This window comes from Battus philenor, unplaced genomic scaffold (genome assembly GCF_028537555.1).
Source record: "Battus philenor isolate CCGP_79_NKW_IND1 unplaced genomic scaffold, ilBatPhil1.0.hap1 SCAF_38, whole genome shotgun sequence".
NCBI classification, from domain to species: Eukaryota; Metazoa; Arthropoda; class Insecta; order Lepidoptera; family Papilionidae; genus Battus; species Battus philenor.
Genome location: NW_027181702.1, coordinates 215,090 through 238,174, shown reverse-complemented (window position 1 = coordinate 238,174; position 23,085 = coordinate 215,090). Strand labels below are relative to the sequence as shown.

At 42.5% G+C, this 23,085-nt stretch overlaps 59 non-coding genes across 59 annotated transcripts; all 59 read left to right on the top strand.

The window, feature by feature from the left end:
• The first annotated feature begins 72 nt into the window (after positions 1-72).
• Positions 73-191, top strand: LOC137928482 (5S ribosomal RNA). Its single transcript, XR_011108582.1, has one exon. It is a non-coding gene; the product is annotated as a 5S ribosomal RNA (ribosomal RNA).
• A 154-nt stretch (positions 192-345) lies between these two features.
• Positions 346-464, top strand: LOC137928481 (5S ribosomal RNA). Its single transcript, XR_011108581.1, has one exon. It is a non-coding gene; the product is annotated as a 5S ribosomal RNA (ribosomal RNA).
• Positions 465-618: 154 nt separating this feature from the next.
• On the top strand, positions 619-737 carry LOC137928480 (5S ribosomal RNA). The gene has a single exon (XR_011108580.1). It is a non-coding gene; the product is annotated as a 5S ribosomal RNA (ribosomal RNA).
• Positions 738-890: 153 nt separating this feature from the next.
• Positions 891-1,009, top strand: LOC137928479 (5S ribosomal RNA). The gene has a single exon (XR_011108579.1). It is a non-coding gene; the product is annotated as a 5S ribosomal RNA (ribosomal RNA).
• A 154-nt stretch (positions 1,010-1,163) lies between these two features.
• Positions 1,164-1,282, top strand: LOC137928478 (5S ribosomal RNA). Its single transcript, XR_011108578.1, has one exon. It is a non-coding gene; the product is annotated as a 5S ribosomal RNA (ribosomal RNA).
• Positions 1,283-1,436: 154 nt separating this feature from the next.
• On the top strand, positions 1,437-1,555 carry LOC137928477 (5S ribosomal RNA). The gene has a single exon (XR_011108577.1). It is a non-coding gene; the product is annotated as a 5S ribosomal RNA (ribosomal RNA).
• Positions 1,556-1,708: 153 nt separating this feature from the next.
• LOC137928476 (5S ribosomal RNA) lies at positions 1,709-1,827 on the top strand. The gene has a single exon (XR_011108576.1). It is a non-coding gene; the product is annotated as a 5S ribosomal RNA (ribosomal RNA).
• A 154-nt stretch (positions 1,828-1,981) lies between these two features.
• On the top strand, positions 1,982-2,100 carry LOC137928475 (5S ribosomal RNA). The gene has a single exon (XR_011108575.1). It is a non-coding gene; the product is annotated as a 5S ribosomal RNA (ribosomal RNA).
• A 153-nt stretch (positions 2,101-2,253) lies between these two features.
• On the top strand, positions 2,254-2,372 carry LOC137928028 (5S ribosomal RNA). The gene has a single exon (XR_011108152.1). It is a non-coding gene; the product is annotated as a 5S ribosomal RNA (ribosomal RNA).
• Positions 2,373-2,526: 154 nt separating this feature from the next.
• On the top strand, positions 2,527-2,645 carry LOC137928027 (5S ribosomal RNA). The gene has a single exon (XR_011108151.1). It is a non-coding gene; the product is annotated as a 5S ribosomal RNA (ribosomal RNA).
• A 154-nt stretch (positions 2,646-2,799) lies between these two features.
• Positions 2,800-2,918, top strand: LOC137928474 (5S ribosomal RNA). Its single transcript, XR_011108574.1, has one exon. It is a non-coding gene; the product is annotated as a 5S ribosomal RNA (ribosomal RNA).
• Positions 2,919-3,072: 154 nt separating this feature from the next.
• Positions 3,073-3,191, top strand: LOC137928026 (5S ribosomal RNA). The gene has a single exon (XR_011108150.1). It is a non-coding gene; the product is annotated as a 5S ribosomal RNA (ribosomal RNA).
• Positions 3,192-3,345: 154 nt separating this feature from the next.
• Positions 3,346-3,464, top strand: LOC137928472 (5S ribosomal RNA). Its single transcript, XR_011108572.1, has one exon. It is a non-coding gene; the product is annotated as a 5S ribosomal RNA (ribosomal RNA).
• Positions 3,465-3,618: 154 nt separating this feature from the next.
• LOC137928471 (5S ribosomal RNA) lies at positions 3,619-3,737 on the top strand. Its single transcript, XR_011108571.1, has one exon. It is a non-coding gene; the product is annotated as a 5S ribosomal RNA (ribosomal RNA).
• A 153-nt stretch (positions 3,738-3,890) lies between these two features.
• On the top strand, positions 3,891-4,009 carry LOC137928086 (5S ribosomal RNA). Its single transcript, XR_011108207.1, has one exon. It is a non-coding gene; the product is annotated as a 5S ribosomal RNA (ribosomal RNA).
• A 153-nt stretch (positions 4,010-4,162) lies between these two features.
• Positions 4,163-4,281, top strand: LOC137928470 (5S ribosomal RNA). The gene has a single exon (XR_011108570.1). It is a non-coding gene; the product is annotated as a 5S ribosomal RNA (ribosomal RNA).
• A 154-nt stretch (positions 4,282-4,435) lies between these two features.
• LOC137928469 (5S ribosomal RNA) lies at positions 4,436-4,554 on the top strand. The gene has a single exon (XR_011108569.1). It is a non-coding gene; the product is annotated as a 5S ribosomal RNA (ribosomal RNA).
• Positions 4,555-4,707: 153 nt separating this feature from the next.
• LOC137927911 (5S ribosomal RNA) lies at positions 4,708-4,826 on the top strand. The gene has a single exon (XR_011108039.1). It is a non-coding gene; the product is annotated as a 5S ribosomal RNA (ribosomal RNA).
• A 1,898-nt stretch (positions 4,827-6,724) lies between these two features.
• Positions 6,725-6,843, top strand: LOC137928468 (5S ribosomal RNA). Its single transcript, XR_011108568.1, has one exon. It is a non-coding gene; the product is annotated as a 5S ribosomal RNA (ribosomal RNA).
• A 154-nt stretch (positions 6,844-6,997) lies between these two features.
• On the top strand, positions 6,998-7,116 carry LOC137928465 (5S ribosomal RNA). Its single transcript, XR_011108567.1, has one exon. It is a non-coding gene; the product is annotated as a 5S ribosomal RNA (ribosomal RNA).
• Positions 7,117-7,270: 154 nt separating this feature from the next.
• LOC137928464 (5S ribosomal RNA) lies at positions 7,271-7,389 on the top strand. Its single transcript, XR_011108566.1, has one exon. It is a non-coding gene; the product is annotated as a 5S ribosomal RNA (ribosomal RNA).
• A 154-nt stretch (positions 7,390-7,543) lies between these two features.
• LOC137928463 (5S ribosomal RNA) lies at positions 7,544-7,662 on the top strand. The gene has a single exon (XR_011108565.1). It is a non-coding gene; the product is annotated as a 5S ribosomal RNA (ribosomal RNA).
• A 1,903-nt stretch (positions 7,663-9,565) lies between these two features.
• LOC137928462 (5S ribosomal RNA) lies at positions 9,566-9,684 on the top strand. The gene has a single exon (XR_011108564.1). It is a non-coding gene; the product is annotated as a 5S ribosomal RNA (ribosomal RNA).
• Positions 9,685-9,837: 153 nt separating this feature from the next.
• Positions 9,838-9,956, top strand: LOC137928461 (5S ribosomal RNA). The gene has a single exon (XR_011108563.1). It is a non-coding gene; the product is annotated as a 5S ribosomal RNA (ribosomal RNA).
• A 154-nt stretch (positions 9,957-10,110) lies between these two features.
• On the top strand, positions 10,111-10,229 carry LOC137928459 (5S ribosomal RNA). Its single transcript, XR_011108561.1, has one exon. It is a non-coding gene; the product is annotated as a 5S ribosomal RNA (ribosomal RNA).
• A 154-nt stretch (positions 10,230-10,383) lies between these two features.
• LOC137927924 (5S ribosomal RNA) lies at positions 10,384-10,502 on the top strand. The gene has a single exon (XR_011108051.1). It is a non-coding gene; the product is annotated as a 5S ribosomal RNA (ribosomal RNA).
• Positions 10,503-10,656: 154 nt separating this feature from the next.
• LOC137927958 (5S ribosomal RNA) lies at positions 10,657-10,775 on the top strand. The gene has a single exon (XR_011108084.1). It is a non-coding gene; the product is annotated as a 5S ribosomal RNA (ribosomal RNA).
• A 154-nt stretch (positions 10,776-10,929) lies between these two features.
• Positions 10,930-11,048, top strand: LOC137927923 (5S ribosomal RNA). Its single transcript, XR_011108050.1, has one exon. It is a non-coding gene; the product is annotated as a 5S ribosomal RNA (ribosomal RNA).
• Positions 11,049-11,202: 154 nt separating this feature from the next.
• Positions 11,203-11,321, top strand: LOC137927957 (5S ribosomal RNA). Its single transcript, XR_011108083.1, has one exon. It is a non-coding gene; the product is annotated as a 5S ribosomal RNA (ribosomal RNA).
• Positions 11,322-11,475: 154 nt separating this feature from the next.
• LOC137928458 (5S ribosomal RNA) lies at positions 11,476-11,594 on the top strand. The gene has a single exon (XR_011108560.1). It is a non-coding gene; the product is annotated as a 5S ribosomal RNA (ribosomal RNA).
• Positions 11,595-11,748: 154 nt separating this feature from the next.
• LOC137928457 (5S ribosomal RNA) lies at positions 11,749-11,867 on the top strand. Its single transcript, XR_011108559.1, has one exon. It is a non-coding gene; the product is annotated as a 5S ribosomal RNA (ribosomal RNA).
• A 154-nt stretch (positions 11,868-12,021) lies between these two features.
• On the top strand, positions 12,022-12,140 carry LOC137928456 (5S ribosomal RNA). The gene has a single exon (XR_011108558.1). It is a non-coding gene; the product is annotated as a 5S ribosomal RNA (ribosomal RNA).
• Positions 12,141-12,294: 154 nt separating this feature from the next.
• LOC137928455 (5S ribosomal RNA) lies at positions 12,295-12,413 on the top strand. The gene has a single exon (XR_011108557.1). It is a non-coding gene; the product is annotated as a 5S ribosomal RNA (ribosomal RNA).
• A 154-nt stretch (positions 12,414-12,567) lies between these two features.
• Positions 12,568-12,686, top strand: LOC137928454 (5S ribosomal RNA). Its single transcript, XR_011108556.1, has one exon. It is a non-coding gene; the product is annotated as a 5S ribosomal RNA (ribosomal RNA).
• A 154-nt stretch (positions 12,687-12,840) lies between these two features.
• Positions 12,841-12,959, top strand: LOC137928453 (5S ribosomal RNA). The gene has a single exon (XR_011108555.1). It is a non-coding gene; the product is annotated as a 5S ribosomal RNA (ribosomal RNA).
• Positions 12,960-13,113: 154 nt separating this feature from the next.
• LOC137928452 (5S ribosomal RNA) lies at positions 13,114-13,232 on the top strand. Its single transcript, XR_011108554.1, has one exon. It is a non-coding gene; the product is annotated as a 5S ribosomal RNA (ribosomal RNA).
• Positions 13,233-13,386: 154 nt separating this feature from the next.
• LOC137928451 (5S ribosomal RNA) lies at positions 13,387-13,505 on the top strand. Its single transcript, XR_011108553.1, has one exon. It is a non-coding gene; the product is annotated as a 5S ribosomal RNA (ribosomal RNA).
• Positions 13,506-13,659: 154 nt separating this feature from the next.
• On the top strand, positions 13,660-13,778 carry LOC137927856 (5S ribosomal RNA). The gene has a single exon (XR_011107987.1). It is a non-coding gene; the product is annotated as a 5S ribosomal RNA (ribosomal RNA).
• A 154-nt stretch (positions 13,779-13,932) lies between these two features.
• LOC137928449 (5S ribosomal RNA) lies at positions 13,933-14,051 on the top strand. The gene has a single exon (XR_011108552.1). It is a non-coding gene; the product is annotated as a 5S ribosomal RNA (ribosomal RNA).
• A 154-nt stretch (positions 14,052-14,205) lies between these two features.
• Positions 14,206-14,324, top strand: LOC137928447 (5S ribosomal RNA). Its single transcript, XR_011108550.1, has one exon. It is a non-coding gene; the product is annotated as a 5S ribosomal RNA (ribosomal RNA).
• Positions 14,325-14,478: 154 nt separating this feature from the next.
• Positions 14,479-14,597, top strand: LOC137928446 (5S ribosomal RNA). Its single transcript, XR_011108549.1, has one exon. It is a non-coding gene; the product is annotated as a 5S ribosomal RNA (ribosomal RNA).
• Positions 14,598-14,751: 154 nt separating this feature from the next.
• LOC137928445 (5S ribosomal RNA) lies at positions 14,752-14,870 on the top strand. Its single transcript, XR_011108548.1, has one exon. It is a non-coding gene; the product is annotated as a 5S ribosomal RNA (ribosomal RNA).
• A 154-nt stretch (positions 14,871-15,024) lies between these two features.
• Positions 15,025-15,143, top strand: LOC137927857 (5S ribosomal RNA). The gene has a single exon (XR_011107988.1). It is a non-coding gene; the product is annotated as a 5S ribosomal RNA (ribosomal RNA).
• A 153-nt stretch (positions 15,144-15,296) lies between these two features.
• On the top strand, positions 15,297-15,415 carry LOC137927910 (5S ribosomal RNA). Its single transcript, XR_011108038.1, has one exon. It is a non-coding gene; the product is annotated as a 5S ribosomal RNA (ribosomal RNA).
• Positions 15,416-17,313: 1,898 nt separating this feature from the next.
• On the top strand, positions 17,314-17,432 carry LOC137928444 (5S ribosomal RNA). Its single transcript, XR_011108547.1, has one exon. It is a non-coding gene; the product is annotated as a 5S ribosomal RNA (ribosomal RNA).
• Positions 17,433-17,586: 154 nt separating this feature from the next.
• LOC137928443 (5S ribosomal RNA) lies at positions 17,587-17,705 on the top strand. Its single transcript, XR_011108546.1, has one exon. It is a non-coding gene; the product is annotated as a 5S ribosomal RNA (ribosomal RNA).
• A 154-nt stretch (positions 17,706-17,859) lies between these two features.
• On the top strand, positions 17,860-17,978 carry LOC137928442 (5S ribosomal RNA). The gene has a single exon (XR_011108545.1). It is a non-coding gene; the product is annotated as a 5S ribosomal RNA (ribosomal RNA).
• Positions 17,979-18,131: 153 nt separating this feature from the next.
• On the top strand, positions 18,132-18,250 carry LOC137928441 (5S ribosomal RNA). Its single transcript, XR_011108544.1, has one exon. It is a non-coding gene; the product is annotated as a 5S ribosomal RNA (ribosomal RNA).
• A 154-nt stretch (positions 18,251-18,404) lies between these two features.
• On the top strand, positions 18,405-18,523 carry LOC137928440 (5S ribosomal RNA). Its single transcript, XR_011108543.1, has one exon. It is a non-coding gene; the product is annotated as a 5S ribosomal RNA (ribosomal RNA).
• A 154-nt stretch (positions 18,524-18,677) lies between these two features.
• On the top strand, positions 18,678-18,796 carry LOC137928439 (5S ribosomal RNA). The gene has a single exon (XR_011108542.1). It is a non-coding gene; the product is annotated as a 5S ribosomal RNA (ribosomal RNA).
• A 153-nt stretch (positions 18,797-18,949) lies between these two features.
• LOC137928438 (5S ribosomal RNA) lies at positions 18,950-19,068 on the top strand. The gene has a single exon (XR_011108541.1). It is a non-coding gene; the product is annotated as a 5S ribosomal RNA (ribosomal RNA).
• Positions 19,069-19,222: 154 nt separating this feature from the next.
• Positions 19,223-19,341, top strand: LOC137928436 (5S ribosomal RNA). The gene has a single exon (XR_011108539.1). It is a non-coding gene; the product is annotated as a 5S ribosomal RNA (ribosomal RNA).
• A 153-nt stretch (positions 19,342-19,494) lies between these two features.
• Positions 19,495-19,613, top strand: LOC137928435 (5S ribosomal RNA). The gene has a single exon (XR_011108538.1). It is a non-coding gene; the product is annotated as a 5S ribosomal RNA (ribosomal RNA).
• Positions 19,614-19,767: 154 nt separating this feature from the next.
• On the top strand, positions 19,768-19,886 carry LOC137928433 (5S ribosomal RNA). Its single transcript, XR_011108537.1, has one exon. It is a non-coding gene; the product is annotated as a 5S ribosomal RNA (ribosomal RNA).
• Positions 19,887-20,039: 153 nt separating this feature from the next.
• On the top strand, positions 20,040-20,158 carry LOC137928432 (5S ribosomal RNA). Its single transcript, XR_011108536.1, has one exon. It is a non-coding gene; the product is annotated as a 5S ribosomal RNA (ribosomal RNA).
• A 154-nt stretch (positions 20,159-20,312) lies between these two features.
• Positions 20,313-20,431, top strand: LOC137928431 (5S ribosomal RNA). Its single transcript, XR_011108535.1, has one exon. It is a non-coding gene; the product is annotated as a 5S ribosomal RNA (ribosomal RNA).
• A 153-nt stretch (positions 20,432-20,584) lies between these two features.
• Positions 20,585-20,703, top strand: LOC137928430 (5S ribosomal RNA). Its single transcript, XR_011108534.1, has one exon. It is a non-coding gene; the product is annotated as a 5S ribosomal RNA (ribosomal RNA).
• Positions 20,704-22,588: 1,885 nt separating this feature from the next.
• Positions 22,589-22,707, top strand: LOC137928429 (5S ribosomal RNA). Its single transcript, XR_011108533.1, has one exon. It is a non-coding gene; the product is annotated as a 5S ribosomal RNA (ribosomal RNA).
• A 154-nt stretch (positions 22,708-22,861) lies between these two features.
• LOC137928428 (5S ribosomal RNA) lies at positions 22,862-22,980 on the top strand. Its single transcript, XR_011108532.1, has one exon. It is a non-coding gene; the product is annotated as a 5S ribosomal RNA (ribosomal RNA).
• The last annotated feature ends 105 nt before the right edge of the window (positions 22,981-23,085 follow it).

Here is a 23,085-nt window from a genome sequence, read left to right as displayed (position 1 = left end):
GATTATTAACAAAAAAATGAAGATTTCTCTCCGATGTCGCCTCTCGCGTTTGCGTTTCGAGGACCATCTGTCGCCAACGTCCATACCACGTTGAATACACCGGTTCTCGTCCGATCACCGAAGTTAAGCAACGTCGGGCGCGGTCAGTACTTGGATGGGTGACCGCCTGGGAACACCGCGTGATGTTGGCTTTTTTGGCGTTTTTCTTTCGGCGGTTCCTTTTTAGCGCTCCAATATTCTCAATCCATAAACTTTTATCCATGTTTCATAGGAGATTATTAACAAAAAAATGAAGATTTCTCTCCGATGTCGCCTCTCGCGTTTGCGTTTCGAGGACCATCTGTCGCCAACGTCCATACCACGTTGAATACACCGGTTCTCGTCCGATCACCGAAGTTAAGCAACGTCGGGCGCGGTCAGTACTTGGATGGGTGACCGCCTGGGAACACCGCGTGATGTTGGCTTTTTTGGCGTTTTTCTTTCGGCGGTTCCCTTTTAGCGCTCCAATATTCTCAATCCATAAACTTTTATCCATGTTTCATAGGAGATTATTAACAAAAAAATGAAGATTTCTCTCCGATGTCGCCTCTCGCGTTTGCGTTTCGAGGACTATCTGTCGCCAACGTCCATACCACGTTGAATACACCGGTTCTCGTCCGATCACCGAAGTTAAGCAACGTCGGGCGCGGTCAGTACTTGGATGGGTGACCGCCTGGGAACACCGCGTGATGTTGGCTTTTTTGGCGTTTTTCTCTCGGCGGTTTCTTTTTAGCGCTCCAATATTCTCAATCCATGAACTTTAATAATTTTTCATAGGAGATTATTAACAAAAAAATGAAGATTTCTCTCCGATGTCGCGTCTCGCGTTTGCGTTTCGAAGACGAACGGTCGCCAACGTCCATACCACGTTGAATACACCGGTTCTCGTCCGATCACCGAAGTTAAGCAACGTCGGGCGCGGTCAGTACTTGGATGGGTGACCGCCTGGGAACACCGCGTGATGTTGGCTTTTTTGGCGTTTTTCTTTCGGCGGTTCCTTTTTAGCGCTCCAATATTCTCAATCCATAAACTTTTATCCATGTTTCATAGGAGATTATTAACAAAAAAATGAAGATTTCTCTCCGATGTCGCGTCTCGCGTTTGCGTTTCGAAGACGAACGTTCGCCAACGTCCATACCACGTTGAATACACCGGTTCTCGTCCGATCACCGAAGTTAAGCAACGTCGGGCGCGGTCAGTACTTGGATGGGTGACCGCCTGGGAACACCGCGTGATGTTGGCTTTTTTGGCGTTTTTCTTTCGGCGGTTCCTTTTTAGCGCTCCAATATTCTCAATCCATAAACTTTTATCCATGTTTCATAGGAGATTATTAACAAAAAAATGAAGATTTCTCTCCGATGTCGCGTCTCGCGTTTGCGTTTCGAAGACGAACGTTCGCCAACGTCCATACCACGTTGAATACACCGGTTCTCGTCCGATCACCGAAGTTAAGCAACGTCGGGCGCGGTCAGTACTTGGATGGGTGACCGCCTGGGAACACCGCGTGATGTTGGCTTTTTTGGCGTTTTTCTCTCGGCGGTTTCTTTTTAGCGCTCCAATATTCTCAATCCATGAACTTTAATAATTTTTCATAGGAGATTATTAACAAAAAAATGAAGATTTCTCTCCGATGTCGCGTCTCGCGTTTGCGTTTCGAAGACGAACGGTCGCCAACGTCCATACCACGTTGAATACACCGGTTCTCGTCCGATCACCGAAGTTAAGCAACGTCGGGCGCGGTCAGTACTTGGATGGGTGACCGCCTGGGAACACCGCGTGATGTTGGCTTTTTTGGCGTTTTTCTCTCGGCGGTTTCTTTTTAGCGCTCCAATATTCTCAATTCATAAACTTTTATTAATTTTTCATAGGAGATTATTAACAAAAAAATGAAGATTTCTCTCCGATGTCGCGTCTCGCGTTTGCGTTTCGAAGACCAACGGTCGCCAACGTCCATACCACGTTGAATACACCGGTTCTCGTCCGATCACCGAAGTTAAGCAACGTCGGGCGCGGTCAGTACTTGGATGGGTGACCGCCTGGGAACACCGCGTGATGTTGGCTTTTTTGGCGTTTTTCTTTCGGCGGTTCCTTTTTAGCGCTCCAATATTCTCAATCCATGAACTTTATAAATTTTTCATAGGAGATTATTAACAAAAAAATGAAGATTTCTCTCCGATGTCGCGTCTCGCGTTTGCGTTTCGAAGACGAACGGTCGCCAACGTCCATACCACGTTGAATACACCTGTTCTCGTCCGATCACCGAAGTTAAGCAACGTCGGGCGCGGTCAGTACTTGGATGGGTGACCGCCTGGGAACACCGCGTGATGTTGGCTTTTTTGGCGTTTTTCTTTCGGCGGTTCCTTTTTAGCGCTCCAATATTCTCAATTCATAAACTTTTATTAATTTTTCATAGGAGATTATTAACAAAAAAATGAAGATTTCTCTCCGATGTCGCGTCTCGCGTTTGCGTTTCGAAGACGAACGGTCGCCAACGTCCATACCACGTTGAATACACCTGTTCTCGTCCGATCACCGAAGTTAAGCAACGTCGGGCGCGGTCAGTACTTGGATGGGTGACCGCCTGGGAACACCGCGTGATGTTGGCTTTTTTGGCGTTTTTCTTTCGGCGGTTCCTTTTTAGCGCTCCAATATTCTCAATCCATGAACTTTTATTAATTTTTCATAGGAGATTATTAACAAAAAAATGAAGATTTCTCTCCGATGTCGCCTCTCGCGTTTGCGTTTCGAAGACGAACGTTCGCCAACGTCCATACCACGTTGAATACACCGGTTCTCGTCCGATCACCGAAGTTAAGCAACGTCGGGCGCGGTCAGTACTTGGATGGGTGACCGCCTGGGAACACCGCGTGATGTTGGCTTTTTTGGCGTTTTTCTTTCGGCGGTTCCTTTTTAGCGCTCCAATATTCTCAATTCATAAACTTTTATTAATTTTTCATAGGAGATTATTAACAAAAAAATGAAGATTTCTCTCCGATGTCGCGTCTCGCGTTTGCGTTTCGAAGACGAACGGTCGCCAACGTCCATACCACGTTGAATACACCTGTTCTCGTCCGATCACCGAAGTTAAGCAACGTCGGGCGCGGTCAGTACTTGGATGGGTGACCGCCTGGGAACACCGCGTGATGTTGGCTTTTTTGGCGTTTTTCTTTCGGCGGTTCCTTTTTAGCGCTCCAATATTCTCAATCCATAAACTTTTATCCATGTTTCATAGGAGATTATTAACAAAAAAATGAAGATTTCTCTCCGATGTCGCGTCTCGCGTTTGCGTTTCGAAGACGAACGTTCGCCAACGTCCATACCACGTTGAATACACCGGTTCTCGTCCGATCACCGAAGTTAAGCAACGTCGGGCGCGGTCAGTACTTGGATGGGTGACCGCCTGGGAACACCGCGTGATGTTGGCTTTTTTGGCGTTTTTCTTTCGGCGGTTCCTTTTTAGCGCTCCAATATTCTCAATCCATAAACTTTTATCCATGTTTCATAGGAGATTATTAACAAAAAAATGAAGATTTCTCTCCGATGTCGCGTCTCGCGTTTGCGTTTCGAAGACGAACGTTCGCCAACGTCCATACCACGTTGAATACACCGGTTCTCGTCCGATCACCGAAGTTAAGCAACGTCGGGCGCGGTCAGTACTTGGATGGGTGACCGCCTGGGAACACCGCGTGATGTTGGCTTTTTTGGCGTTTTTCTCTCGGCGGTTTCTTTTTAGCGCTCCAATATTCTCAATCCATGAACTTTAATAATTTTTCATAGGAGATTATTAACAAAAAAATGAAGATTTCTCTCCGATGTCGCGTCTCGCGTTTGCGTTTCGAAGACGAACGGTCGCCAACGTCCATACCACGTTGAATACACCGGTTCTCGTCCGATCACCGAAGTTAAGCAACGTCGGGCGCGGTCAGTACTTGGATGGGTGACCGCCTGGGAAAACCGCGTGATGTTGGCTTTTTTGGCGTTTTTCTTTCGGCGGTTCCTTTTTAGCGCTCCAATATTCTCAATCCATGAACTTTAATAATTTTTCATAGGAGATTATTAACAAAAAAATGAAGATTTCTCTCCGATGTCGCGTCTCGCGTTTGCGTTTCGAAGACGAATGGTCGCCAACGTCCATACCACGTTGAATACACCGGTTCTCGTCCGATCACCGAAGTTAAGCAACGTCGGGCGCGGTCAGTACTTGGATGGGTGACCGCCTGGGAACACCGCGTGATGTTGGCTTTTTTGGCGTTTTTCTTTCGGCGGTTCCTTTTTAGCGCTCCAATATTCTCAATTCATAAACTTTTATTAATTTTTCATAGGAGATTATTAACAAAAAAATGAAGATTTCTCTCCGATGTCGCGTCTCGCGTTTGCGTTTCGAAGACGAACGGTCGCCAACGTCCATACCACGTTGAATACACCGGTTCTCGTCCGATCACCGAAGTTAAGCAACGTCGGGCGCGGTCAGTACTTGGATGGGTGACCGCCTGGGAACACCGCGTGATGTTGGCTTTTTTGGCGTTTTTCTTTCGGCGGTTCCTTTTTAGCGCTCCAATATTCTCAATCCATGAACTTTAATAATTTTTCATAGGAGATTATTAACAAAAAAATGAAGATTTCTCTCCGATGTCGCCTCTCGCGTTTGCGTTTCGAAGACGAACGGTCGCCAACTTCCATACCACGTTGAATACACCGGTTCTCGTCCGATCACCGAAGTTAAGCAACGTCGGGCGCGGTCAGTACTTGGATGGGTGACCGCCTGGGAACACCGCGTGATGTTGGCTTTTTTGGCGTTTTTCTTTCAGCGGTTCCCTTTCAGCGCTCCAATATTCTCAATTCATAAACTTTTGTTTTGCATGTCATTCTTTAATTTTTATCTTTGTTAAAACTGGCGCTCTTTACTGTCTTATACTTAGCCTAATTTTGTAATATTTTGATACACGACTCCTTTTTTGTTCACGGTGTGAACTATTATAGCACAAAATAAAACCCAATTTGATTTCACCTTCAAAATCCTTTTAAAATACTGTAACCAATTTTTTTAATCATACTTTGTACATAGAAAAACCTTTAAGAACGATCGCTTTCTTACTTGACTGTTTATAGTTTTCAATTGCGTTCAGGTTGTTTTTTATGATAACAATTCCAATTATTAATATTTTGTGTTTTTATTTTCTAGTAACAAAAGGTGATTTTTTCAGGCCGATCACACTGCCATCTCGTAGCATTTAGATGAGTCCGCTGTCGTTACTCTGCCATTTCAATATTTTCCCTGTAGATGGCGCTCTTCTTCGCCAAATAAATACCATACAACCTTAAATTTTTACCCCTCTACGATCAACCCTTATTTTTAAATTAAAAATTAAAAATATTTTTTTTGCAAAACAACATTTGCGGGATCAGCTAGTTATAGATAATATCGAGTTTAACGTACATAAACACAAAAGAAAAAAACGTGGGCAGGTTGCCTACTCGATGCGAAAAGAACTTTCATTAAAGCTGAAGAGTACACCAATACTTCGCTTTGCGTCGTTTTCTTTTTTAATTCAATTTTATTTTATTTTTTAAAAGGTGGCAACACTTTTGTTTTTAATTGCGTTACGCCATCAAAACTCGGGGATTCTCTTTCTAACCAAAAATCAACGCAATTTGAATACAGTTTTATTTTCACTTTGTTTTGCTAATTTTAAAAGTTCAGTTTTAATTAAGTAGTGTGTTGTGCTTATTTTAAAAGAGAATAATAAATTAATATAAATTTTTACGCGTTGTTTCTGGTTATCAAAAAGGTAAATATTATTACAATTTATTTAATTGGCAGAGTTATGTTATTTTTGTTTTTTAAATGTTCACTTTGTTCAATTTTCTTTTTAAAAAGTAGTATTTTCGTGACCCTGGAACCTATCTTCGATCTTTATGTGTTTTGCTATAGAAAATCTTAATTCACTTTGCGGCGTTTCAATTTGCGTCGTGTTTTTTTGGAACCTAACTACGACGCAAGGTGAGGTATTGGCGTATTATATATATGTGTCGATCACTCTCTTACAACCAAAATATATTCCAAACCTTATGTAGATAATAATAAGTTTAATTGAACAATAGTAACGGCTTGAAAATAAAAATGAAACTGCATTGTATGCTTATTCTATGTTGATGTTATTGCTCTTAGCTCGAAGACAGCTTCATCGGAGCTGAGTTCACGGAGCGGAAGAATCTGTGAACTTAAAAACTAAGAATAAGGCTGGTAGAGCGCGTACCAGTTTCACGATGACGCTCGCACGTAGCAAAGGGCTCTACTTGTGTAAAGCTGTGTTATGAATGTGTTCATTGTTATGACGTGTACATGCGGCATAGTATGTATTATAGTAACAAACATTGTTTAACTTCGCAAAGGAAATACTGAAGATGTCGACTTAGTTTTCAAATTTGTTATACAACGAAAGGCACATACGATACACTGGTAAGTATTGTATGTGAGTGGACGTTGAAGTACAAATCTTCACAAGGAAAGATTTCTGAGACCAAGCAGTAGCCATTATTATGTAATGCAATTTCCGCCGATTTATCTATTTAGTGTGGACGTTGAAAAAAAAATATTGAAGAAAATAACAAAGACATAACAGAGAATTAGGATTCGGTTTCGAAGATCACCAAGATGGTGTTTGCGCATCGAAGACGAACGGTCGCCAACGTCCATACCACGTTGAATACACCGGTTCTCGTCCGATCACCGAAGTTAAGCAACGTCGGGCGCGGTCAGTACTTGGATGGGTGACCGCCTGGGAACACCGCGTGATGTTGGCTTTTTTGGCGTTTTTCTTTCGGCGGTTCCTTTTTAGCGCTCCAATATTCTCAATCCATGAACTTTTATTAATTTTTCATAGGAGATTATTAACAAAAAAATGAAGATTTCTCTCCGATGTCGCCTCTCGCGTTTGCGTTTCGAGGACCATCAGTCGCCAACGTCCATACCACGTTGAATACACCGGTTCTCGTCCGATCACCGAAGTTAAGCAACGTCGGGCGCGGTCAGTACTTGGATGGGTGACCGCCTGGGAACACCGCGTGATGTTGGCTTTTTTGGCGTTTTTCTTTCGGCGGTTCCTTTTTAGCGCTCCAATATTCTCAATTCATAAACTATTATCCATTTTTCATAGGAGATTATTAACAAAAAAATGAAGATTTCTCTCCGATGTCGCCTCTCGCGTTTGCGTTTCGAGGACCATCAGTCGCCAACGTCCATACCACGTTGAATACACCGGTTCTCGTCCGATCACCGAAGTTAAGCAACGTCGGGCGCGGTCAGTACTTGGATGGGTGACCGCCTGGGAACACCGCGTGATGTTGGCTTTTTTGGCGTTTTTCTTTCGGCGGTTCCTTTTTAGCGCTCCAATATTCTCAATCCATGAACTTTTATTAATTTTTCATAGGAGATTATTAACAAAAAAATGAAGATTTCTCTCCGATGTCGCCTCTCGCGTTTGCGTTTCGAGGACCATCAGTCGCCAACGTCCATACCACGTTGAATACACCGGTTCTCGTCCGATCACCGAAGTTAAGCAACGTCGGGCGCGGTCAGTACTTGGATGGGTGACCGCCTGGGAACACCGCGTGATGTTGGCTTTTTTGGCGTTTTTCTTTCGGCGGTTCCCTTTTAGCGCTCCAATATTTTCAATTCTTTTTTTTTGCACTTTTGTTTTGCATGTCATTCGTTAATTTTTATCGTTGTTAAAACTGGCGCTCTTTACTGTCTTATACTTAGCCTAATTTTGTAATATTTTGATACACGACTCCTTTTTTGTTCACGATGTGAACTATTATAGCACAAAATAAAACCCAAGTTGATTTCACCTTCAAAATCTTTTTAAAATACTGTAACCAATTTTCTTAATCATACTTTATACATAGAATAACCTTTAAGAAGAATCGCTTTCTTACTTGACTATTTATTGTTTGCGTTCAGGTTATTTTTTATGATAACAATTCAAATTATTAATATTTTGTGTTTTTATTTTCTAGTAACAAAAGGTGATTTTTTCAGGCCGATCACGCTGCCATCTCGTAGCATTTAGATGAGTCCGCTGTCGTTGCTCTGCCATTTCAATATTTTCCCTGTAGATGGCGCTCTTCTTCGCCAAATAAATACCATACAACCCTAAATTTTTACCCCTCTACGATCAACCCTTATTATTAAATTGAAAATTAAAAATATTTTTTTTGCAAAACAACACATTCGGGATCAGCTAGTTAGTTATACATAATATCGAGTTTAACGTACATAAATACAAAAGAAAAAAACGTGAGCAGGTTGCCTACTCGATGCGAAAAGAACTTTCATTAAAGCTGAAGAGTACACCAATACTTCGCTTTGCGTCGTTTTCTTTTTTAATTCAATTTTATTTTATTTTTTAAAAGGTGGCAACACTTTTGTTTTTAATTGCGTTACGCCATCAAAACTCGGGGATTCTCTTTCTAACCAAAAATCAACGCAATTTGAATACAGTTTTATTTTCACTTTGTTTTGCTAATTTTAAAAGTTCAGTTTTAATTAAGTAGTGTGTTGTGCTTATTTTAAAAGAGAATAATAAATTAATATAAATTTTTACGCGTTGTTTCTGGTTATCAAAAAGGTAAATATTATTACAATTTATTTAATTGGCAGAGTTATGTTATTTTTGTTTTTTAAATGTTCACTTTGTTCAATTTTCTTTTTAAAAAGTAGTATTTTCGTGACCCTGGAACCTATCTTCGATCTTTATGTGTTTTGCTATAGAAAATCTTAATTCACTTTGCGGCGTTTCAATTTGCGTCGTGTTTTTTTGGAACCTAACTACGACGCAAGGTGAGGTATTGGCGTATTATATATATGTGTCGATCACTCTCTTACAACCAAAATATATTCCAAACCTTATGTAGATAATAATAAGTTTAATTGAACAATAGTAACGGCTTGAAAATAAAAATGAAACTGCATTGTATGCTTATTCTATGTTGATGTTATTGCTCTTAGCTCGAAGACAGCTTCATCGGAGCTGAGTTCACGGAGCGGAAGAATCTGTGAACTTAAAAACTAAGAATAAGGCTGGTAGAGCGCGTACCAGTTTCACGATGACGCTCGCACGTAGCAAAGGGCTCTACTTGTGTAAAGCTGTGTTATGAATGTGTTCATTGTTATGACGTGTACATGCGGCATAGTATGTATTATAGTAACAAACATTGTTTAACTTCGCAAAGGAAATACTGAAGATGTCGACTTAGTTTTCAAATTTGTTATACAACGAAAGGCACATACGATACACTGGTAAGTATTGTATGTGAGTGGACGTTGAAGTACAAATCTTCACAAGGAAAGATTTCTGAGACCAAGCAGTAGCCATTATTATGTAATGCAATTTCCGCCGATTTATCTATTTAGTGTGGACGTTGAAAAAAAAATATTGAAGAAAATAACAAAGACATAACAGAGAATTAGGATTCGGTTTCGAAGATCACCAAGATGGTGTTTGCGCATCGAAGACGAACGGTCGCCAACGTCCATACCACGTTGAATACACCGGTTCTCGTCCGATCACCGAAGTTAAGCAACGTCGGGCGCGGTCAGTACTTGGATGGGTGACCGCCTGGGAACACCGCGTGATGTTGGCTTTTTGGCGTTTTTCTTTCGGCGGTTCCTTTTTAGCGCTCCAATATTCTCAATCCGTAAACTTTTATCCATTTTTCATAGGAGATTATTAACAAAAAAATGAAGATTTCTCTCCGATGTCGCCTCTCGCGTTTGCTTTTCGAAGACCATCAGTCGCCAACGTCCATACCACGTTGAATACACCGGTTCTCGTCCGATCACCGAAGTTAAGCAACGTCGGGCGCGGTCAGTACTTGGATGGGTGACCGCCTGGGAACACCGCGTGATGTTGGCTTTTTTGGCGTTTTTCTTTCGGCGGTTCCTTTTTAGCGCTCCAATATTCTCAATCCGTAAACTTTTATCCATTTTTCATAGGAGATTATTAACAAAAAAATGAAGATTTCTCTCCGATGTCGCCTCTCGCGTTTGCGTTTCGAAGACCATCAGTCGCCAACGTCCATACCACGTTGAATACACCGGTTCTCGTCCGATCACCGAAGTTAAGCAACGTCGGGCGCGGTCAGTACTTGGATGGGTGACCGCCTGGGAACACCGCGTGATGTTGGCTTTTTTGGCGTTTTTCTTTCGGCGGTTCCTTTTTAGCGCTCCAATATTCTCAATCCGTAAACTTTTATCCATTTTTCTTAGGAGATTATTAACAAAAAAATAAAGATTTCTCTCCGATGTCGCCTCTCGCGTTTGCGTTTCGAAGACCATCAGTCGCCAACGTCCATACCACGTTGAATACACCGGTTCTCGTCCGATCACCGAAGTTAAGCAACGTCGGGCGCGGTCAGTACTTGGATGGGTGACCGCCTGGGAACACCACGTGATGATGGCTTTTTTGGCGTTTTTCTTTCGGCGGTTCCTTTTTAGCGCTCCAATATTCTCAATCCGTAAACTTTTATCTATTTTTCTTAGGAGATTATTAACAAAAAAATAAAGATTTCTCTCCGATGTCGCCTCTCGCGTTTGCGTTTCGAAGACCATCAGTCGCCAACGTCCATACCACGTTGAATACACCGGTTCTCGTCCGATCACCGAAGTTAAGCAACGTCGGGCGCGGTCAGTACTTGGATGGGTAACCGCCTGGGAACACTGCGTGATGTTGGCTTTTTTGGCGTTTTTCTTTCGGCGGTTCCTTTTTAGCGCTCCAATATTCTCAATCCGTAAACTTTTATCCATTTTTCATAGGAGATTATTAACAAAAAAATGAAGATTTCTCTCCGATGTCGCCTCTCGCGTTTGCGTTTCGAAGACCATCAGTCGCCAACGTCCATACCACGTTGAATACACCGGTTCTCGTCCGATCACCGAAGTTAAGCAACGTCGGGCGCGGTCAGTACTTGGATGGGTGACCGCCTGGGAACACCACGTGATGATGGCTTTTTTGGCGTTTTTCTTTCGGCGGTTCCTTTTTAGCGCTCCAATATTCTCAATCCGTAAACTTTTATCTATTTTTCTTAGGAGATTATTAACAAAAAAATAAAGATTTCTCTCCGATGTCGCCTCTCGCGTTTGCGTTTCGAAGACCATCAGTCGCCAACGTCCATACCACGTTGAATACACCGGTTCTCGTCCGATCACCGAAGTTAAGCAACGTCGGGCGCGGTCAGTACTTGGATGGGTAACCGCCTGGGAACACTGCGTGATGTTGGCTTTTTTGGCGTTTTTCTTTCGGCGGTTCCTTTTTAGCGCTCCAATATTCTCAATCCGTAAACTTTTATCCATTTTTCATAGGAGATTATTAACAAAAAAATGAAGATTTCTCTCCGATGTCGCCTCTCGCGTTTGCGTTTCGAAGACCATCAGTCGCCAACGTCCATACCACGTTGAATACACCGGTTCTCGTCCGATCACCGAAGTTAAGCAACGTCGGGCGCGGTCAGTACTTGGATGGGTGACCGCCTGGGAACACCGCGTGATGTTGGCTTTTTTGGCGTTTTTCTTTCGGCGGTTCCTTTTTAGCGCTCCAATATTCTCAATCCATAAACTTTTATCCATGTTTCATAGGAGATTATTAACAAAAAAATGAAGATTTCTCTCCGATGTCGCCTCTCGCGTTTGCGTTTCGAGGACCATCTGTCGCCAACGTCCATACCACGTTGAATACACCGGTTCTCGTCCGATCACCGAAGTTAAGCAACGTCGGGCGCGGTCAGTACTTGGATGGGTGACCGCCTGGGAACACCGCGTGATGTTGGCTTTTTTGACGTTTTTCTTTCGGCGGTTCCCTTTTAGCGCTCCAATATTCTCAATCCATAAACTTTTATCCATGTTTCATAGGAGATTATTAACAAAAAAATGAAGATTTCTCTCCGATGTCGCCTCTCGCGTTTGCGTTTCGAGGACCATCTGTCGCCAACGTCCATACCACGTTGAATACACCGGTTCTCGTCCGATCACCGAAGTTAAGCAACGTCGGGCGCGGTCAGTACTTGGATGGGTGACCGCCTGGGAACACCGCGTGATGTTGGCTTTTTTGGCGTTTTTCTTTCGGCGGTTCCTTTTTAGCGCTCCAATATTCTCAATCCATAAACTTTTATCCATGTTTCATAGGAGATTATTAACAAAAAAATGAAGATTTCTCTCCGATGTCGCCTCTCGCGTTTGCGTTTCGAGGACCATCAGTCGCCAACGTCCATACCACGTTGAATACACCGGTTCTCGTCCGATCACCGAAGTTAAGCAACGTCGGGCGCGGTCAGTACTTGGATGGGTGACCGCCTGGGAACACCGCGTGATGTTGGCTTTTTTGGCGTTTTTCTTTCGGCGGTTCCTTTTTAGCGCTCCAATATTCTCAATCCATAAACTTTTATCCATGTTTCATAGGAGATTATTAACAAAAAAATGAAGATTTCTCTCCGATGTCGCCTCTCGCGTTTGCGTTTCGAGGACCATCTGTCGCCAACGTCCATACCACGTTGAATACACCGGTTCTCGTCCGATCACCGAAGTTAAGCAACGTCGGGCGCGGTCAGTACTTGGATGGGTGACCGCCTGGGAACACCGCGTGATGTTGGCTTTTTTGACGTTTTTCTTTCGGCGGTTCCCTTTTAGCACTCCAATATTCTCAATCCATAAACTTTTATCCATGTTTCATAGGAGATTATTAACAAAAAAATGAAGATTTCTCTCCGATGTCGCCTCTCGCGTTTGCGTTTCGAGGACCATCTGTCGCCAACGTCCATACCACGTTGAATACACCGGTTCTCGTCCGATCACCGAAGTTAAGCAACGTCGGGCGCGGTCAGTACTTGGATGGGTGACCGCCTGGGAACACCGCGTGATGTTGGCTTTTTTGGCGTTTTTCTTTCGGCGGTTCCTTTTTAGCGCTCCAATATTCTCAATCCATAAACTTTTATCCATGTTTCATAGGAGATTATTAACAAAAAAATGAAGAATTCTCTCCGATGTCGCCTCTCGCGTTTGCGTTTCGAGGACCATCTGTCGCCAACGTCCATACCACGTTGAATACACCGGTTCTCGTCCGATCACCGAAGTTAAGCAACGTCGGGCGCGGTCAGTACTTGGATGGGTGACCGCCTGGGAACACCGCGTGATGTTGGCTTTTTTGGCGTTTTTCTTTCGGCGGTTCCTTTTTAGCGCTCCAATATTCTCAATCCATAAACTTTTATCCATGTTTCAAAGGAGATTATTAACAAAAAAATGAAGATTTCTCTCCGATGTCGCCTCTCGCGTTTGCGTTTCGAGGACCATCTGTCGCCAACGTCCATACCACGTTGAATACACCGGTTCTCGTCCGATCACCGAAGTTAAGCAACGTCGGGCGCGGTCAGTACTTGGATGGGTGACCGCCTGGGAACACCGCGTGATGTTGGCTTTTTTGGCGTTTTTCTTTCGGCGGTTCCCTTTTAGCGCTCCAATATTCTCAATCCATAAACTTTTATCCATGTTTCATAGGAGATTATTAACAAAAAAATGAAGATTTCTCTCCGATGTCGCCTCTTGCGTTTGCGTTTCAAAGACCGTCAGTCGCCAACGTCCATACCACGTTGAATACACCGGTTCTCGTCCGATCACCGCAGTTAAGCAACGTCGGGCGCGGTCAGTACTTGGATGGGTGACCGCCTGGGAACACCGCGTGATGTTGGCTTTTTTGACGTTTTTCTTTCGGCGGTTCCCTTTTGGCGCTCCAATATTCTCAATCCATAAACTTTTATCCATGTTTCATAGGAGATTATTAACAAAAAAATGAAGATTTCTCTCCGATGTCGCCTCTCGCGTTTGCGTTTCGAGGACCATCTGTCGCCAACGTCCATACCACGTTGAATACACCGGTTCTCGTCCGATCACCGAAGTTAAGCAACGTCGGGCGCGGTCAGTACTTGGATGGGTGACCGCCTGGGAACACCGCGTGATGTTGGCTTTTTTGGCGTTTTTCTTTCGGCGGTTCCCTTTTAGCGCTCCAATATTCTCAATCCATAAACTTTTATCCATGTTTCATAGGAGATTATTAACAAAAAAATGAAGATTTCTCTCCGATGTCGCCTCTCGCGTTTGCGTTTCGAGGACCATCTGTCGCCAACGTCCATACCACGTTGAATACACCGGTTCTCGTCCGATCACCGAAGTTAAGCAACGTCGGGCGCGGTCAGTACTTGGATGGGTGACCGCCTGGGAACACCGCGTGATGTTGGCTTTTTTGGCGTTTTTCTTTCGGCGGTTCCTTTTTAGCGCTCCAATATTCTCAATCCATAAACTTTTATCCATGTTTCATAGGAGATTATTAACAAAAAAATGAAGATTTCTCTCCGATGTCGCCTCTCGCGTTTGCGTTTCGAGGACCATCTGTCGCCAACGTCCATACCACGTTGAATACACCGGTTCTCGTCCGATCACCGAAGTTAAGCAACGTCGGGCGCGGTCAGTACTTGGATGGGTGACCGCCTGGGAACACCGCGTGATGTTGGCTTTTTTGACGTTTTTCTTTCGGCGGTTCCTTTTTAGCGCTCCAATATTCTCAATCCATAAACTTTTATCCATGTTTCATAGGAGATTATTAACAAAAAAATGAAGATTTCTCTCCGATGTCGCCTCTCGCGTTTGCGTTTCGAGGACCATCTGTCGCCAACGTCCATACCACGTTGAATACACCGGTTCTCGTCCGATCACCGAAGTTAAGCAACGTCGGGCGCGGTCAGTACTTGGATGGGTGACCGCCTGGGAACACCGCGTGATGTTGGCTTTTTTGGCGTTTTTCTTTCGGCGGTTCCTTTTTAGCGCTCCAATATTCTCAATTCATAAACTTTTATTAATTTTTCATAGGAGATTATTAACAAAAAAATGAAGATTTCTCTCCGATGTCGCGTCTCGCGTTTGCGTTTCGAAGACGAACGGTCGCCAACGTCCATACCACGTTGAATACTCCGGTTCTCGTCCGATCACCGAAGTTAAGCAACGTCGGGCGCGGTCAGTACTTGGATGGGTGACCGCCTGGGAACACCGCGTGATGTTGGCTTTTTTGGCGTTTTTCTTTCGGCGGTTCCTTTTTAGCGCTCCAATATTCTCAATCCATGAACTTTAATAATTTTTCATAGGAGATTATTAACAAAAAAATGAAGATTTCTCTCCGATGTCGCCTCTCGCGTTTGCGTTTCGAAGACGAACGGTCGCCAACTTCCATACCACGTTGAATACACCGGTTCTCGTCCGATCACCGAAGTTAAGCAACGTCGGGCGCGGTCAGTACTTGGATGGGTGACCGCCTGGGAACACCGCGTGATGTTGGCTTTTTTGGCGTTTTTCTTTCAGCGGTTCCCTTTCAGCGCTCCAATATTCTCAATTCATAAACTTTTGTTTTGCATGTCATTCGTCAATTTTTATCTTTGTTAAAACTGGCGCTCTTTACTGTCTTATACTTAGCCTAATTTTGTAATATTTTGATACACGACTCCTTTTTTGTTCACGGTGTGAACTATTATAGCACAAAATAAAACCCAATTTGATTTCACCTTCAAAATCCTTTTAAAATACTGTAACCAATTTTTTTAATCATACTTTATACATAGAAAAACCTTTAAGAACGATCGCTTTCTTACTTGACTGTTTATAGTTTTCAATTGCGTTCAGGTTGTTTTTTATGATAACAATTCCAATTATTAATATTTTGTGTTTTTATTTTCTAGTAACAAAAGGTGATTTTTTCAGGCCGATCACACTGCCATCTCGTAGCATTTAGATGAGTCCGCTGTCGTTACTCTGCCATTTCAATATTTTCCCTGTAGATGGCGCTCTTCTTCGCCAAATAAATACCATACAACCTTAAATTTTTACCCCTCTACGATCAACCCTTATTTTTAAATTAAAAATTAAAAATATTTTTTTTGCAAAACAACATTTGCGGGATCAGCTAGTTATAGATAATATCGAGTTTAACGTACATAAACACAAAAGAAAAAAACGTGGGCAGGTTGCCTACTCGATGCGAAAAGAACTTTCATTAAAGCTGAAGAGTACACCAATACTTCGCTTTGCGTCGTTTTCTTTTTTAATTCAATTTTATTTTATTTTTTAAAAGGTGGCAACACTTTTGTTTTTAATTGCGTTACGCCATCAAAACTCGGGGATTCTCTTTCTAACCAAAAATCAACGCAATTTGAATACAGTTTTATTTTCACTTTGTTTTGCTAATTTTAAAAGTTCAGTTTTAATTAAGTAGTGTGTTGTGCTTATTTTAAAAGAGAATAATAAATTAATATAAATTTTTACGCGTTGTTTCTGGTTATCAAAAAGGTAAATATTATTACAATTTATTTAATTGGCAGAGTTATGTTATTTTTGTTTTTTAAATGTTCACTTTGTTCAATTTTCTTTTTAAAAAGTAGTATTTTCGTGACCCTGGAACCTATCTTCGATCTTTATGTGTTTTGCTATAGAAAATCTTAATTCACTTTGCGGCGTTTCAATTTGCGTCGTGTTTTTTTGGAACCTAACTACGACGCAAGGTGAGGTATTGGCGTATTATATATATGTGTCGATCACTCTCTTACAACCAAAATATATTCCAAACCTTATGTAGATAATAATAAGTTTAATTGAACAATAGTAACGGCTTGAAAATAAAAATGAAACTGCATTGTATGCTTATTCTATGTTGATGTTATTGCTCTTAGCTCGAAGACAGCTTCATCGGAGCTGAGTTCACGGAGCGGAAGAATCTGTGAACTTAAAAACTAAGAATAAGGCTGGTAGAGCGCGTACCAGTTTCACGATGACGCTCGCACGTAGCAAAGGGCTCTACTTGTGTAAAGCTGTGTTATGAATGTGTTCATTGTTATGACGTGTACATGCGGCATAGTATGTATTATAGTAACAAACATTGTTTAACTTCGCAAAGGAAATACTGAAGATGTCGACTTAGTTTTCAAATTTGTTATACAACGAAAGGCACATACGATACACTGGTAAGTATTGTATGTGAGTGGACGTTGAAGTACAAATCTTCACAAGGAAAGATTTCTGAGACCAAGCAGTAGCCATTATTATGTAATGCAATTTCCGCCGATTTATCTATTTAGTGTGGACGTTGAAAAAAAAATATTGAAGAAAATAACAAAGACATAACAGAGAATTAGGATTCGGTTTCGAAGATCACCAAGATGGTGTTTGCGCATCGAAGACGAACGGTCGCCAACGTCCATACCACGTTGAATACACCGGTTCTCGTCCGATCACCGAAGTTAAGCAACGTCGGGCGCGGTCAGTACTTGGATGGGTGACCGCCTGGGAACACCGCGTGATGTTGGCTTTTTTGGCGTTTTTCTTTCGGCGGTTCCTTTTTAGCGCTCCAATATTCTCAATCCATAAACTTTTATCCATTTTTCATAGGAGATTATTAACAAAAAAATGAAGATTTCTCTCCGATGTCGCCTCTCGCGTTTGCGTTTCGAGGACCATCAGTCGCCAACGTCCATACCACGTTGAATACACCGGTTCTCGTCCGATCACCGAAGTTAAGCAACGTCGGGCGCGGTCAGTACTTGGATGGGTGACCGCCTGGGAACACCGCGTGATGTTGGCTTTTTTGGCGTTTTTCTTTCGGCGGTTCCCTTTTAGCGCTCCAATATTCTCAATCCATAAACTTTTATCCATGTTTCATAGGAGATTATTAACAAAAAAATGAAGATTTCTCTCCGATGTCGCCTCTCGCGTTTGCGTTTCGAGGACCATCTGTCGCCAACGTCCATACCACGTTGAATACACCGGTTCTCGTCCGATCACCGAAGTTAAGCAACGTCGGGCGCGGTCAGTACTTGGATGGGTGACCGCCTGGGAACACCGCGTGATGTTGGCTTTTTTGGCGTTTTTCTTTCGGCGGTTCCTTTTTAGCGCTCCAATATTCTCAATCCATGAACTTTAATAATTTTTCATAGGAGATTATTAACAAAAAAATGAAGATTTCTCTCCGATGTCGCCTCTCGCGTTTGCGTTTCGAGGACTATCTGTCGCCAACGTCCATACCACGTTGAATACACCGGTTCTCGTCCGATCACCGAAGTTAAGCAACGTCGGGCGCGGTCAGTACTTGGATGGGTGACCGCCTGGGAACACCGCGTGATGTTGGCTTTTTTGACGTTTTTCTTTCGGCGGTTCCCTTTTAGCGCTCCAATATTCTCAATCCATAAACTTTTATCCATGTTTCATAGGAGATTATTAACAAAAAAATGAAGATTTCTCTCCGATGTCGCCTCTCGCGTTTGCGTTTCGAGGACCATCTGTCGCCAACGTCCATACCACGTTGAATACACCGGTTCTCGTCCGATCACCGAAGTTAAGCAACGTCGGGCGCGGTCAGTACTTGGATGGGTGACCGCCTGGGAACACCGCGTGATGTTGGCTTTTTTGGCGTTTTTCTTTCGGCGGTTCCTTTTTAGCGCTCCAATATTCTCAATCCATAAACTTTTATCCATGTTTCATAGGAGATTATTAACAAAAAAATGAAGATTTCTCTCCGATGTCGCCTCTCGCGTTTGCGTTTCGAGGACCATCTGTCGCCAACGTCCATACCACGTTGAATACACCGGTTCTCGTCCGATCACCGAAGTTAAGCAACGTCGGGCGCGGTCAGTACTTGGATGGGTGACCGCCTGGGAACACCGCGTGATGTTGGCTTTTTTGGCGTTTTTCTCTCGGCGGTTTCTTTTTAGCGCTCCAATATTCTCAATCCATGAACTTTAATAATTTTTCATAGGAGATTATTAACAAAAAAATGAAGATTTCTCTCCGATGTCGCGTCTCGCGTTTGCGTTTCGAAGACGAACGGTCGCCAACGTCCATACCACGTTGAATACACCGGTTCTCGTCCGATCACCGAAGTTAAGCAACGTCGGGCGCGGTCAGTACTTGGATGGGTGACCGCCTGGGAACACCGCGTGATGTTGGCTTTTTTGGCGTTTTTCTTTCGGCGGTTCCTTTTTAGCGCTCCAATATTCTCAATCCATAAACTTTTATCCATGTTTCATAGGAGATTATTAACAAAAAAATGAAGATTTCTCTCCGATGTCGCCTCTCGCGTTTGCGTTTCGAGGACCATCAGTCGCCAACGTCCATACCACGTTGAATACACCGGTTCTCGTCCGATCACCGAAGTTAAGCAACGTCGGGCGCGGTCAGTACTTGGATGGGTGACCGCCTGGGAACACCGCGTGATGTTGGCTTTTTTGGCGTTTTTCTTTCGGCGGTTCCCTTTTAGCGCTCCAATATTCTCAATCCATGAAGTTTAATAATTTTTCATAGGAGATTATTAACAAAAAAATGAAGATTTCTCTCCGATGTCGCCTCTCGCGTTTGCGTTTCGAAGACGAACGGTCGCCAACGTCCATACCACGTTGAATACACCGGTTCTCGTCCGATCACCGAAGTTAAGCAACGTCGGGCGCGGTCAGTACTTGGATGGGTGACCGCCTGGGAACACCGCGTGATGTTGGCTTTTTTGGCGTTTTTCTTTCGGCGGTTCCCTTTTAGCGCTCCAATATTCTCAATCCATAAACTTTTATCCATGTTTCATAGGAGATTATTAACAAAAAAATGAAGATTTCTCTCCGATGTCGCCTCTCGCGTTTGCGTTTCGAGGACTATCTGTCGCCAACGTCCATACCACGTTGAATACACCGGTTCTCGTCCGATCACCGAAGTTAAGCAACGTCGGGCGCGGTCAGTACTTGGATGGGTGACCGCCTGGGAACACCGCGTGATGTTGGCTTTTTTGGCGTTTTTCTCTCGGCGGTTTCTTTTTAGCGCTCCAATATTCTCAATCCATGAACTTTAATAATTTTTCATAGGAGATTATTAACAAAAAAATGAAGATTTCTCTCCGATGTCGCGTCTCGCGTTTGCGTTTCGAAGACGAACGGTCGCCAACGTCCATACCACGTTGAATACACCGGTTCTCGTCCGATCACCGAAGTTAAGCAACGTCGGGCGCGGTCAGTACTTGGATGGGTGACCGCCTGGGAACACCGCGTGATGTTGGCTTTTTTGGCGTTTTTCTTTCGGCGGTTCCTTTTTAGCGCTCCAATATTCTCAATCCATAAACTTTTATCCATGTTTCATAGGAGATTATTAACAAAAAAATGAAGATTTCTCTCCGATGTCGCCTCTCGCGTTTGCGTTTCGAGGACCATCAGTCGCCAACGTCCATACCACGTTGAATACACCGGTTCTCGTCCGATCACCGAAGTTAAGCAACGTCGGGCGCGGTCAGTACTTGGATGGGTGACCGCCTGGGAACACCGCGTGATGTTGGCTTTTTTGGCGTTTTTCTTTCGGCGGTTCCCTTTTAGCGCTCCAATATTCTCAATCCATGAAGTTTAATAATTTTTCATAGGAGATTATTAACAAAAAAATGAAGATTTCTCTCCGATGTCGCCTCTCGCGTTTGCGTTTCGAAGACGAACGGTCGCCAACGTCCATACCACGTTGAATACACCGGTTCTCGTCCGATCACCGAAGTTAAGCAACGTCGGGCGCGGTCAGTACTTGGATGGGTGACCGCCTGGGAACACCGCGTGATGTTGGCTTTTTTGGCGTTTTTCTTTCAGCGGTTCCCTTTCAGCGCTCCAATATTCTCAATTCATAAACTTTTGTTTTGCATGTCATTCATCAATTTTTATCTTTGTTAAAACTGGCGCTCTTTACTGTCTTATACTTAGCCTAATTTTGTAATATTTTGATACACGACTCCTTTTTTGTTCACGGTGTGAACTATTATAGCACAAAATAAAACCCAATTTGATTTCACCTTCAAAATCCTTTTAAAATACTGTAACCAATTTTTTTAATCATACTTTATACATAGAAAAACCTTTAAGAACGATCGCTTTCTTACTTGACTGTTTATAGTTTTCAATTGCGTTCAGGTTGTTTTTTATGATAACAATTCCAATTATTAATATTTTGTGTTTTTATTTTCTAGTAACAAAAGGTGATTTTTTCAGGCCGATCACACTGCCATCTCGTAGCATTTAGATGAGTCCGCTGTCGTTACTCTGCCATTTCAATATTTTCCCTGTAGATGGCGCTCTTCTTCGCCAAATAAATACCATACAACCTTAAATTTTTACCCCTCTACGATCAACCCTTATTTTTAAATTGAAAATTAAAAATATTTTTTTTGCAAAACAACATTTGCGGGATCAGCTAGTTATAGATAATATCGAGTTTAACTTACATAAACACAAAAGAAAAAAACGTGGGCAGGTTGCCTACTCGATGCGAAAAGAACTTTCATTAAAGCTGAAGAGTACACCAATACTTCGCTTTGCGTCGTTTTTTTTTTAATTCTATTTTATTTTATTTTTTAAAAGGTGGCAACACTTTTGTTTTTAATTGCGTTACGCCATCAAAACTCGGGGATTCTCTTTCTAACCAAAAATCAACGCAATTTGAATACAGTTTTATTTTCACTTTGTTTTGCTAATTTTAAAAGTTCAGTTTTAATTAAGTAGTGTGTTGTGCTTATTTTAAAAGAGAATAATAAATTTATAAAAATTTTTACGCGTTGTTTCTGGTTACCAAAAAGGTTAATATTATTACAATTTATTTAATTGGCAGAGTTATTTTATTTCTGTTTGTTCAATTTTCTTTTTAAAAAGTAATATTTTCGTGACCCTGGTACCTATCTTCGATCTTTATGTGGTTTGCTATAGAAAATCTTAATTCACTTTGCGGCGTTTCAATTTGCGTCGTGTTTTTCTGAAACGTAACCACTACGCAAAGTGAGGTATTGGCGTATTATATATGTGTCGATCTCTCTCTTACAACCAAAATATATTCCAAACCTTATGTAGACAATAATAAGTTTAATTGAACAATAGTAACGGTTTGAAAATAAAAATGAAACTGCATTGTATACTTATTCTATGTTGATGTTATTGCTCTTAGCTCGAAGGCGTTTACAGCTGCATCGGAGCTGAGTTCACGGAGCGGAAGAATCTGTGAACATAGAAACTAAGAATAAGGCTGGTAGAGCGCGTACCAGTTTCACGATGACGCTCGCACGTAGCAAAGGCCTCTACTTGTGTAAAGCTGTGTTATGAATGTGTTCATTGTTATGACGTGTACATGCGGCATAGTATGTATTATAGTAACAAACATTGTTTAACTTCGCAAAGGAAATACTGAAGATGTCGACTTAGTTTTCAAATTTGTTATACAACGAAAGGCACATACGATACACTGGTAAGTATTGTATGTGAGTGGACGATGAAGTACAAAACTTCACAAGGAAAGATTTCTGAGACCAAGCAGTAGCCATTATTATGTAATGCAATTTCCGCCGATTTATCTATTTAGTGTGGACGTTGAAAAAAAAATATTGAAGAAAATAACAAGGACATAACAAAGAATTAGGATTCGGTTTCGAAGATCACCAAGATGGTGTTTGCGTTTCGAAGACCATCTGTCGCCAACGTCCATACCACGTTGAATACACCGGTTCTCGTCCGATCACCGAAGTTAAGCAACGTCGGGCGCGGTCAGTACTTGGATGGGTGACCGCCTGGGAACACCGCGTGATGTTGGCTTTTTTGGCGTTTTTCTCTCGGCGGTTTCTTTTTAGCGCTCCAATATTCTCAATTCATAAACTTTTATTAATTTTTCATAGGAGATTATTAACAAAAAAATGAAGATTTCTCTCCGATGTCGCGTCTCGCGTTTGCGTTTCGAAGACCAACGGTCGCCAACGTCCATACCACGTTGAATACACCGGTTCTCGTCCGATCACCGAAGTTAAGCAACGTCGGGCGCGGTCAGTACTTGGATGGGTGACCGCCTGGGAACACCGCGTGATGTTGGCTTTTTTGGCGTTTTTCTTTCGGCGGTTCCTTTTTAGCGCTCCAATATTCTCAATCCATGAACTTTAATAATTTTTCATAGGAGATTATTAACAAAAAAATGAAGAT